Source organism: Mirounga angustirostris, unplaced genomic scaffold (assembly GCF_029215605.1).
Source record: "Mirounga angustirostris isolate CCGP_5_RB_7025 unplaced genomic scaffold, mMirAng1.0.hap1 SCAF_3, whole genome shotgun sequence".
Classification (NCBI taxonomy): domain Eukaryota; kingdom Metazoa; phylum Chordata; class Mammalia; order Carnivora; family Phocidae; genus Mirounga; species Mirounga angustirostris.
Window position 1 is genome coordinate 143,090,857 of NW_026991711.1, and position 12,188 is coordinate 143,103,044.

Consider the following 12,188-nt stretch of genomic DNA (forward strand, 5'->3'; position numbering starts at 1 on the left):
ACATTGTTCTTAGTTGGTAACAAACAACTCAGACACTGATACTTTGAGTAGCACTCTTAGAGTGTTCATTTGTTGATTATATTCCCAGTGTCCATTTCTCAACTTGTCCCTTTCACAGAAGACTTTAATTTTCTCTCTGGGGTTGCTTCTCAACCTGAGGAAACCAACTCCATCCCTTTACCCAACCAGAGGAGCATGTGAGCAAGGTCAATGAAGTATTGTGTTCCCCTGCAGTCAGTATTGTTTCAAGGATGGGATGTTACCAAGGCAGTCTTACTACAGCGAACCTCAAGATTTCTGTTAGGAATGTTGGAGTAAAGATGCTATTTCCTTCTGTACAATGTGATAGGAATGTGAAGTCTGGAATTGTTGCAGCTCTTGTTAGGATAGGGGCCAACCTGAGATCAGTGGTGACCAGTAAAGGAGGGAACAACTGAACAAACTAAAGAGAACAGATACACTGTTGACTTTTGACAAATGTCTAGATTAAGTCTGACCTGAAACCTACTTATGAACTGTTTAGCAGCCATTCTAAACCAAGATTTATACTATCCCCTATTTTTGATTGTGAGGGATGCTACTGTCAGAAGCCATTACTACAGGCAGTTAGTTCCTAAAGCCGGGGATGGTAAACATTTTGTGATGTAAAGAATAGTTGTGAATAATAAGGCATTGTCTTAGTTAAAATGCTAATAGCAGTTCCCAGCTGAGAATCACTTTTAGTGTTTTAGGTTTGGATTAGAATTTTTACTTATTTTGAACTGAAGGTATTCTACTATGCAGGGATACTGTTCAGGGATTGTGTGTGTATGGGTACCTCTGGACAGAGTGTTTATAACTAGCATCTGTTTTGATGGTCAGGGCTTATTTTGTCCTAGTTATTAAATGTTTTTGCATATTACCTCAGAATTCTCTGCTCTAGGTACTGCTATGTCTAGGGTGAGGCTTAGTGCTGAGCTTCAGTATTTTCCATGAACCCTTCCCCAAATCCTAATTGTATCTGCAAAGTCCAAATGAGGGAACTTCTGTCTTGGTTTCCTGAGTTTATATTCCAACCTGTCTTCTTACTGGCTTAAACTCTATCCTCTTGACTTGTCTCCTAGACCCTTTAATTGACCATCTATGTAATTATTTATTTCTTGGACTCTCTATTCTGTTCCATTGATCTTTGTGTCTGGTTTTATGCCAGTACTATACTGTGTTGATTACTATGGCTTTGTATATAATTTGAAATCAAGAAATGTGATGCCTCCAGCAGTACACTTTGTTGTTCTTCCTCAAGGTGCATTGGCTATTCACGGTCTTTTGTAGTTTCATACAAATTTTAGTATTGTTTTTTCCATTTCTGGGGAAAATTTCATTGGAATTTTGGTATGGATTGCATTGAAAGTGTGGATTGTTTTGAGTAGTACTGACATTTTAATAGTATCAATTCTTGCCATCAATGAATGTAGGATATCTTTCCATTATTTATGACTTTAATTTCTTTCATCAGTGTCTTATGGCTTTCAGGGTGCAGATGTTTTACCTCCACCATTAAATTTATTCCTAAGTATTTTATTCTTTGTGATGCTATTGTAAATGGGATTAATTTCTCTTTCTGATAGTTGATATATGGAAATGAAACATTTTTGTATATTGATCTTGTAGCCTACAACTTTACTAAATTTGTTTATTCTAAGAGGCTTTTGGTAGATTTTTTTAGGATTTTTTATATATGATATGTTATCTGCAAATAGAACTGATTTTACTTTTTCCTCCAATTTGGACATCTTTTATTTCTTTTTCTTTCCTAATTGCTCTGACTAGTACTTCTAGTACTATATTGAATAAAATTGGCATTCTTGTCTTGTTTCTAATCTAGGAGGAAAAGTTTTTAGCATTTCGCTGTTGAATACAATGTTAGCTATGGGCTTGTTATGTAGGCCTCTATTATGTTCATGTATATTTCCTCTATACTCAGTTTATTGGGTGTTATATCATGAAAGGATGTTGAATTTTGTCAGATGCTTTTTCTGCAATCATATGATTTTTATCTTTCATCTTGTTAATGTGATATGTCACATTGATTTGTGGGTGTTTAACTCCTTACAACCCTGAAGAAATCCCACTTGATTATGGTGTATGATCCTGTATATTGTTGAACTCTGCTAATATTTTATTGAAGATTTTTTCATCTATGTTCCTCAGTGATATTAAACTGCAATTTTCTTTTCTTGTGGTGATCTTGTCTGGTTTTGGTATCATGTTAATTCTGGCCTTGTAACATGAGTTTGGAAACGTTCCATACTGTTCTATTTTTGGAAGAGTTTGCAAAGGGTTGGTATGAGTTCCTCTTCAAATATTTGGTAGAATTCACCAGTGAAGCCATCTGGTGCTGGACCTTTCTTTGTTGGGAGGTTTTTATGTAAACATTCAAAGTCATTATTAGTAATTGGTCTGTTCAAATTTTCTATTTCTTCATGATTCAGTCTTTGTAGATTGTATGTTTCTAGGAATTTATCCATTTCTTCTACATTGTCAAATTAGTTGGTGTATAATTGTTTACAGTAGTCTCTTCTGATACTTTATATTTCTGTGGTATCAGTTGTAACATCATTTCTTTTATTTCTAATTTTATATATTTGAGTCTACTTTTTTTTCTTGGTAAGGCTAGTAAAAGTTTGTCTATTTTGTTTATCTTTTCAAAGAAACCAGGTCTTATTGTCATTGATCTTTTCTATTTTCTTTTTATTCTCTATTTCATTTATTTCCACTTTAATTTTTTTTAATTTTCAAAAAGCACTTTTTATTTTTATTTAATTTTATTATGTTATGTTAATCACCATACATTACATCATTAGTTTTTGATGTAGTGTTCCATGATTCATTGTTTGTGTATAACACCCAGTGCTCCATTCAGTACATGCCTTCTTTAATACCCATCACCAAGCTAACCCATCCCCCCACCCCCCTCCCCTCTAGAACCCTCAGTTTGTCTCAGAGTCCATAGTCTTTCATGGTTCGTCTTGCCCTCCGATTTCCACCCCCTTCATTTTACCCTCCCTGCTATCTTCTTCTTTTTTTTTTTTTAACATATAATGTATTATTTGTTTCAGAGGTACAGGTCTGTGATTCAACAGTCTTACACAATTCTTTTCCTTTCTTCTACTAGCTTTGGGCTTAGTCTGTTCTTTTTCTAGTTCCATGAGATGTAGAGTTAGGTTGTTTGAGATCTTTTTCCTTTATTACTATTTAATAATTTATCTATTTAATACATTATTTATTACTATAATTTCCTTTTAGAACTGCTTTTGCTGCATCCTATAAATTTTGGTATGTTTTGTTTCCATTTTCATTTGTCTCAAGATTATTTTGATTTATTTTTTGATTTCTTTGACCTGTTGGTTGTTCAGGAGCATGTTGTTCAATCACATATTTGTGAATTTTCCAATTTTCTTATTGATTTCTAGTTTCATACCATTGTGGTTGGAAAAGAATGTTTGATATAATTTCAATTTATTAATTGAATTTAAATGATTTCAATTTCAATAATTTTGTGGCTTTACCATATGATCCATTTTGGAGGTGGTTCCATGTGTGCTTGAGAAAAATGTGTATTCTACTGCTATTGGTTGGAATGTTCTGTATATACCCAGTAGTTCCATCTGCTTTAATGGATCCTTTAACTCCAATGTTACCTTATTGATTTTTTGTCTGAATGACCTATCCATTGTTCAGAGTGGATTGTTGAAGTCCCCTGCTATTATTGTATTGCTTTCTATTTCTTCATTTACATCCATTAATATAAGCTTTATATATTTAGTTGCTTCTGTATTGTATAAATATTTACAAATGTTATATTCTCTTGATGAATTGACCTCTTTTATCATTATATAATGATCTTCTTTGTCTCTTGTTATAGTCTTTGGCTTAAGTCTGTTTTTGTTTTGATGGAAATATAACTCCTTCTTCTTTCTTTTGGCTTCCATTTGCATGAAATATCTTTTTCCATCCCTTCAGTTTCAGTCTGTGTGTGTCCTTAAAGCTAATATGTCTCTTGTAGGCAGCATATAGTTGTGTCTGGTTTTTATACATTCAGCCACTGTATATATTTTGATTAGAGAATTTTAGTTCATTTATATTTAAAGTGATTATTGATAGATATGACTTACTGTTGCTGTGTTGTTGTTTTTTGGTTCTTTTGTAAATCCTTTGTTCTTTTCTGTCTTACTCTCTGATTTGATGACTTTCTGTAATGGTATGCTTTGATTTCTTTCTTTATTGTTTGTGTATCTACTATAGCTTTTGCCTTGTAGTTACCATAAGGCTTATATAAATTATCTTATATTTATAACAGCCTATTTTTAGCTGGGAACAACTTAATTTTGAGTGCATACAAAAGCTCTACATTTTTAAGTTCCCCTCAACATTTTGTGTTTTTGATATCACAGCTTACATCTTTTTATTTATATTGCATATCCATTAACAAATTTTTGTAGTTATATATATTTTTAATACTTTTGTCCTTTAACTTTTATACTAGAGTTAATAGTGATTTACCTACCACCATTATAATATTAGAGTATTCTTCATTTAGCTATGTATTTACCACTGAGTTTAATCTTTTCATATGTTTTTATGTAACTGATTAGCACTGTTTTGTTTCAGCTTGAAAAAGTCACTTTAATGTTTCCTGTAAGACTGGTCTAGTGGTGATAAACTCTGTCAGCTTTTGTCTGTCTGGGAAATTCTCTCTCTCTTTCAATCCTGCAGGACAAATTTGCCAGGTAGTGTATTCTTGGTTGGCAGTCTTTTTCCCCACATTACTTTGACTATATCATCCAACTCCATTCTAGCTTGCAGTTTCTCCTGAAATATCTGCTGATAGTTTTATGTAGGTTCCCTGTACCTAACAATTTGCTTTCCTCTTGATGCTTTTAAGATTCTTTCCTTACCTTTAACATCTGACAGTTTAATTATAATGCATCTTGAAGTGGGTCTCTTTGGATTTCTCTTATTTTTTACTCTCTGGGATCCTTTGACCTGGGCGTCTGTTTCTTTTCTAAGATTAGGGAGTTTTTTAGCCATTATTTCCTTGAATAAGCTTTCTGTCTTTTTCTCTGTCTTCTTCTGGGATCCCTATTATATGAATATTGGCCCATTTGATGGTGTCCTATAAATTTCTTAAGCTATTTTCACTCCTTTTCATTGCTTTTCTATTAACTTCTCTAGTTGGCTGGAGACTACCCTGTCTTTTGAATTTGTTGATCTGTTTTTCTGCTTCATCTATTTTCTGCTTTTTGAGTCCCTCTTTTGAAATTTTCATGTCAGTTATTGCTTTCTTCAGCTCTGTGATTTTTGATTGACAGTCTCTTATATTTTCTATTTGTCAAAATTTTCACTGAATTGTTCTGATGCAGTGAGCAACTTTATGACCAGTATTTTGAACTCTTTATCGGGTTAATCACTTACTTTCATTTCATTAAGGTCTGTTTCTGGAGTTTAATCTTGTACTGTTGTTTGGTACATATTTCTCTGTTCTCCGTTTCCCTAGACTCTGGTGGTTTCTGTATATTATATAAAATAGCCACCTGTTGCACTCTTGACATATTAGCTCATGTAGGAGATCAACCTTGTTAATCAGCCCAACCAAGCTCTTGGTTTTCTCTCAAATCTTTGTGATTCACCAAGATGCCTTCTTTGTTTTAGTGGCTCCCAGTGGTTAAGGCCATCAGTGTTCCAAAAGGGAGGATTACAGTTGGCACCTAGATGTAGATTGATTAGAAGCTGGAATCTCACACAGAAGCTTGGAAAGTATGTACTTTTGTCACAGTCAGGCCCTAGATATGTATTAAAGTTAAAAGCCTGAGCTCAGCCATGAGCTTGTAAGGTGTACAGCTAGATCCCTTTCAAGGAAAACTTGGAGAGGAGCATTTTTGCCTGCTTCTGTGTTGAGCCTGGGAGAGATAGCCAGTTAAGACCTCTTCTTTATTTCCTACACTCCCGTGGGGCTTGGCGAAAGGTAGCCCCACTGGCTATGAGAGCCAGGTGATTTGCGAATCTATCCCTTGAGGCAGCTATAAATGTTGGAGTGCAGATGTGTATGCAAGCTTCTTCCAGAGAGATACTGGCTGGTGAATTGGAGCAGGCTGGAGAGAGAAGACAGGAGGTATCTGTTGGTTTTCCCAGTGTCTGGAGATGATGGTTGCCAGCCACCAGATACATGCTAAATTAGAAACCTGGCCCTCAGGCAGCAGCTTCTAAAGTATGCAAATAAATCCCTTTCAAAGAAAGACTGGAAGATGGGCATTTTTGCCTACTTTCTTTGTGTTGAGCTCTGGGTTGATAGGTGGTTAAGATTTGCTTCTTTATTTGCTGCATCCCTGTGGAACTCATGAATGGAAACTCCATTGGCTATCAGAGCTAGGTAATCTAGAGATCCATCCCTTGGTCAGCAGCTGCAAAAACTGAGGTATGGATGTGTATACAAGCTTCTCTCAGGGAAACACTGGTGACTTGGAGTAGGGTGGAGGGAGAAGATGGGGGGGAAATGTATGCCAACTTCCCTAGTCTGTGAAGGAGGAGCAAAGCCCCTAGATGCCTGCTAAATTATAGGCCTGAACTTTAGGCAGCAGCTTTTGAAATGTGCAGATAAAGCCCTTTCAGGGAAAAAAATGGGAGATGAATTTTTTTTTTTTGCATTTTTAATTTTATTATGTTATGTTAATCACCATACATTACATCATTAGTTTTTGATGTAGTGTTCCATGACTCATTGTTTGCATATAACAGCCAATGCTCCATTCAATACGTGCCCTCTTTAATACCCATCACCAGGCTAACCCATCCCCCCACCCCCCTCCCCTCTAGAACCCTCAGTTTGTTTCTCAGAGTCCATAGTCTCTCATGTTTCATCTCCCCCTCTGATTTCTCCCCCTTCATTTTTCCCTTCCTATTATTTTCTTTTTTTAAACATATAATGTATTATTTGTTTCAGAGGTACAGGTCTGTGATTCATCAGTCTTACACAATTCACAGCGCTCACCATAGCACATACCCTCCCCAATGTCTATCACCCAGCCACCCCATCCGTCCCACCCCCCACCACTCCAGCAACCCTCAGTTTGTTTCCTGAGATTAAGAATTCCTCGTATCAGTGAGGTTATATGATACATGTCTTTCTGATTGACTTATTTCTCTCAGCATAATAACCTCCAGTTCTATCCACGTCGTTGCAAATGGCAAGATTTCATTCCTTTGGATGGGTGCATAATATTCCATTGTGTATGTGTGTATATATATATATATATATACACACACACACACCACACCTTCTTTATCCATTCAGGGAGATGGATAATTTTTGCCTGTTCCCTCTATGTTGTGCCTTGGATGGGATAGCCAGTTAAGAACTGCTTTCTGTTTGATATAATCTTGTGGATCTCATGGATGAAAACCCCACCGGCTTTCAAACTAAGTATTTGTGAGCCTGTCTCAAATGTAGGAGTCTTAAAAGTTGGAGTTTAGATGTGGGTGGGGTCTCTTTGCTCCTCAGGAAGAATTTGGCAGTTGGGAGTTCCATTCTGATTGGATGGCACTGTATCAGGCATGAGTTTTATGGCCAAAGTGTGGCTCAGCCTTTCCTACCCATTTCAGTGTATTTTTTCATTTGCCCAATATATAGGAGTAACTCAACTGGTTTCTGGATCTTTTTCACAGGGAATTGCTCCATGTGTAACTATATATTTGGTATATCTATGGGAGGAGCAAAGCTCAGGAGCCTCCTATGTTACCATCTTGATTGACTCTCTGTTTTGAGTCTGTTGTCTTAAAGTACTGAAGTCACCATGGTTGGAAACAGGGAGAATGCTGACAGTGAAAAGGGTGTGCATCAGAGGAACACAGACCCTGGCATCCCGTTCTGCCTCATGAATAATTAGACTTACCATAGAAAGGAATCATGGCAAAGAAGAGGACAGCTAATGGTGAATTATTTAATAATCTATCAGATATAACAATGAACAATCCAAAAAAGGAAAATAAGAAAACAATTACATTTACAATAGCATCAAAAAGAATAAAATGCTTAGGAATAAATCTAACCAAGGAGGTGAAAGACTTGTACAGTGAAAACCACAAAACACTGCTAAAAGAAATTTAAAGAGAACACAAATAAATGGAAAGACATCTCATGTTCATGGATTGGAAGATTTAATATTGTTAACATGTCTATAGTACTAAAAGTGACCTACATGTTCAATGCAATCTCTATCAAAATTCCAACAGCATTTTTTAAAGAAATAGAAAAATTTATCCTAAAATTTTTATGGATTCTCAATGGACTTTGAATAGCCAAAACGATTTTGAGATAAAAAAACAAAAGTTGGAGGAATACTTCTTGATTTTAAAACATATCACAAAGTCACAGTAATCAAAACATGGTGGCATTAACAGTCAACTACATCAATGGAATAGAGAACCCAGAAATAAATCCTTACCTATATAGTCAAATGTTCTTTGACATGGGTGCCAAGACTACCCAATGGGAAAAAACAGTCTCCTCCACAAATATTTTTGGTAAAACTGAGTATACATATATAAAAGAGTTAAGTTGGATCCTTATCTTTTACAAAAATTAAGCTAGATTAAAGACATAAAGATCTAAGACAATAAAACTCCTAGGAGAAAACAAAGAGGGAAAACTTCATCATTTTGAATTTGGCAGTGATTTCTTGGAATATGACACCCAAAACAGAGAAAACACAAGCAAAAAGGGAAAAATAAGACTACATTAAACTGAAAAAATTTGGGGTATCAAGGGGCTCTGAGAATCAACAGAGTGAAATGGCAAGCTACAGAATGGGAGAAAATATTTGGAAATTGTATATGTGATAAGTGATTAATATATCCAGGTTAAATAAAGAACTGCTACAACTCAACAACAAAAAATCAAATAATCTGATTAAAAATAAGCAAAGGGCCTTGAACAGACATTTCTCTAAAGAAGAAATACAGATGGCCAACAACCATATGAAAAGATGCTCAACATTAGTAATAATCTGAAAAATGCAAGTCAAAACGACAATGACATATTATCTTGTACCCATTAGCATGCCTACTATTAAAAATAAAAACAGGGAATAATAAATGTTGGTTGAGTATGTGGAGAAATTGGAATGCTTGTACACTGTTTGTGGGATTGTAAAATGATGGAACTGCTATGGAAAACAGTATGGCAGTTACTCAGAAGTTGAAAACAGAACTACCATATGATTCAATAATCCTACTTTTGACTGTATATCCAAAAGAATTGAAAGTAGGGACTTAGAGATATTTGCATATCCATGTTCATAATAGCACTATTCACAGTGCCTAAGAGTAGAGGCAACCCAAATGTTTATCAACAGATTAATGGATAAACAAAATGTGGTATATACATATAGTGGAACATTATTCAGCCTTAAAAAGGAAGGGGATCCTTTTTACATTTTTTCACATGCTACAACATGATGGACCTTAAGGACATTATGTTAAATGAAATAAGCGAGTCACAAAAAGACAAATACCATATGATTCCTTTTATATGAGGTGTATTTAAAATAATAGAATTCATAGAAACAGAAAGTAGAGTGGTGGTTATCAGGGGCTGGGGTGGAGGAAATAAGAATTGTTTAATGGCTATAGAGTTTCAGATTTGGAAGTTGAAAAAGTTCTAGATATCTATTTCACAATAATATGGAGATACTTATAACTACTGAACTATATATTTAAAAATGGTTTAGATGGTGAATGTTTTTTTCCAACAGCACTATGCAGTTTTATTAGCCATTCAAGTACAGTAGCATCTGGTAAGATCAGGACAGAATTGGGGTTTAAAGGTGAACAGAGGGGTGCCTGGGTGGCTCAGTTGTTAAGCGTCTGCCTTCAGCTCAGGTTATGATCCCAGGGTCCTGGGATCAAGCCCTGCATCGGGCTCCCTGCTCAGCGGGAAGCCTGCTTCTCCCTCTCCCACTCCCCCGCTTGTGTTCCCTCTTTTGCTGTGTCTCTCTGTGTCAAATAAATGAATAAAATCTTAAAAAAATAAAAGTGAACAGATATTCAGCATCTAACAGTTTGAAAGAAGCCACTATATACTCTTTCCACAAACATGTTTTCACACAGCCAGTATGGTACTAGCCACTAACCCAGGACGCCAAGTGTATTGAAGTAGAAAAGATGCAACAAAAATAGCTACATTAGAAAGACTTCAGTACTTGAGAAAAAGAGTGCAACACTCAGATTTTCCCCTTTAGCCCCTAAAACAACATCATACCGTCTAGATCTATCAATACGGTCCTACATCAGCTTTTAGAATATTTGTCAGGAAGGCAAACATAAAATGACACTGTCCAGTACAGTCTTTGGGTATTTGGGAAGGGGAAGGGGAGAAAGTTGGTTCTCAGAACAAATTAGTCAGCATCAGTTATATCAACAGGATCTTTGGATTCTTTGTTCTCCCACACTTCAATGTGCTTTTCCTTCTCTCACAAGCGCTCCAGTTTGGCAGCCATTTGTACCTCCTGATTCTCTTTGTTGGCTTCCATTTTGTGGGTCAGTTTTTCTTCTGCCATTTTACTGAGGTGGTTCTTTTGTTGCTTTTTGAAGCATTTCTTTCTCATGCTCTTGTTTCTCAGCAAGCTGCTTCAAGACCTCAGCTTTATGGGACTTGTATTTTTCTTCTGCAGCTTTTAATTTCTTCTGAATTTCCTCTAGAGAAATATCCTCCTTCTTTGGAGGGAAATGGGGAATTCTGGGATGAATTCTTTTGGTTGAGGGCTGAGAATCAACTCAAAAACTTGGCCTGAGGCATGCTTCTCCAGTTCTTTCACTGGGATATCAGAAGAAGCCTTGGTGAAGAGCAGACAAGAGGCTGGCAGTGCATTCTACAGAATCCACTGGCAAGGAAAACCATGCTCAGTCCGAGCTGCCTGGCCATATTCTCCAAGATGGTAAATTTTATATTACGTATTTTTTATCACAATTTAAAAACTTTAAAAATATGATGTGGTTTTTCAACTCTGTGTGTAGATTCTGATGTATTGATTAAGGATACGCCACAGTTTATTTCATAAATCATCTTGACTATAAAGACACCTTCAAAACTTTATCTGTTTCCAGGCGCCTGGGTGGCTCAGTTGGTTAAGCGACTGCCTTCGGCTCAGGTCATGATCCTGGAGTCCCGGGATCGAGTCCCGCATCAGGCTCCCTGCTCGGCGGGGAGTCTGCTTCTCCCTCTGACCCTCCTCCCTCTCATGCTCTCTGTCTCTCATTCTTTCTGTCTCAAGTAAATAAATAAAATCTTAAAAAAAAAAAAACTTTATCTGTTTCCTTCCTCCAATAGTAGGAAGTATGTAGTCTTATTTTGCAGAAGGGAAAATATAAACACAAACAAGGAAATCCCTTTCTCTTCCATGTGGTTCATTTCCAAATTGCTTTAGAAATTGACTTAACTAAATCAATCCCCAGCTCTTCCTGACTCCAGTTCTTTTAAGCTTAACTTTGAAAAGGTCTGGAGAAGGCAAATGAAAAGGTCAGAATCTATCTTCCGCATCTTACCCCATTAGAAAATTTCTATCACTATGTGTATGCCCTTCCATTATAGGTACAGTACAATTTCACAAGAGTTGATTTGTGAAGGAAAGTGAGGAATAAAAAAGAAATTCAAGTTGAAAGAAACAAAATCACATCTGATACTCAGAAACCTTTAGAAGGCTTCTCTCAACTATTCTACTTAACATGTTTTCTTGACCTTATTCAAGTTGCTTTTCCTTTTTTCTGCAGCTGAAGATAACTTCATCTTTACTTTCTTCCTTTAGTTCTTTTATGCTTTATTTATTCATTCATTAATTCATTAGGCATTTGGTGCCTATAATCATTTTATAATGATTCTTTTAGGTCTTTAGTTCTTTACAACATCCCTGTGACATAAGGCAGTCTGTAGATGCAGTGCTATACCAGAGAGGAAGAAATGACCAGTTATTCTACTGTCAGTAAACTTGAGGGCCTATTGTCTATTATCACATGTACTCCAGTGATTGCCCTCTTCTGGAGTCTGTACTTCCCAATTTTCATAAGAAGTTATATTGGAACTATTTCATTAGATATTATAAAAGGTTAGAGAGTATGAGGCAGTAGGGAGAGGGTTTATTTGTAGTCTACCAGTAGTG

The 12,188-nt window shown here is 36.0% G+C and overlaps 1 pseudogene; it reads right to left on the bottom strand.

Annotated features, from left to right (window-relative positions):
- Nucleotides 1–10,430: 10,430 nt before the first annotated feature.
- LOC123838552 (stathmin-like) lies at nucleotides 10,431–11,818 on the bottom strand (annotated as a pseudogene).
- Between the last annotated feature and the right edge of the window lie 370 nt (nucleotides 11,819–12,188).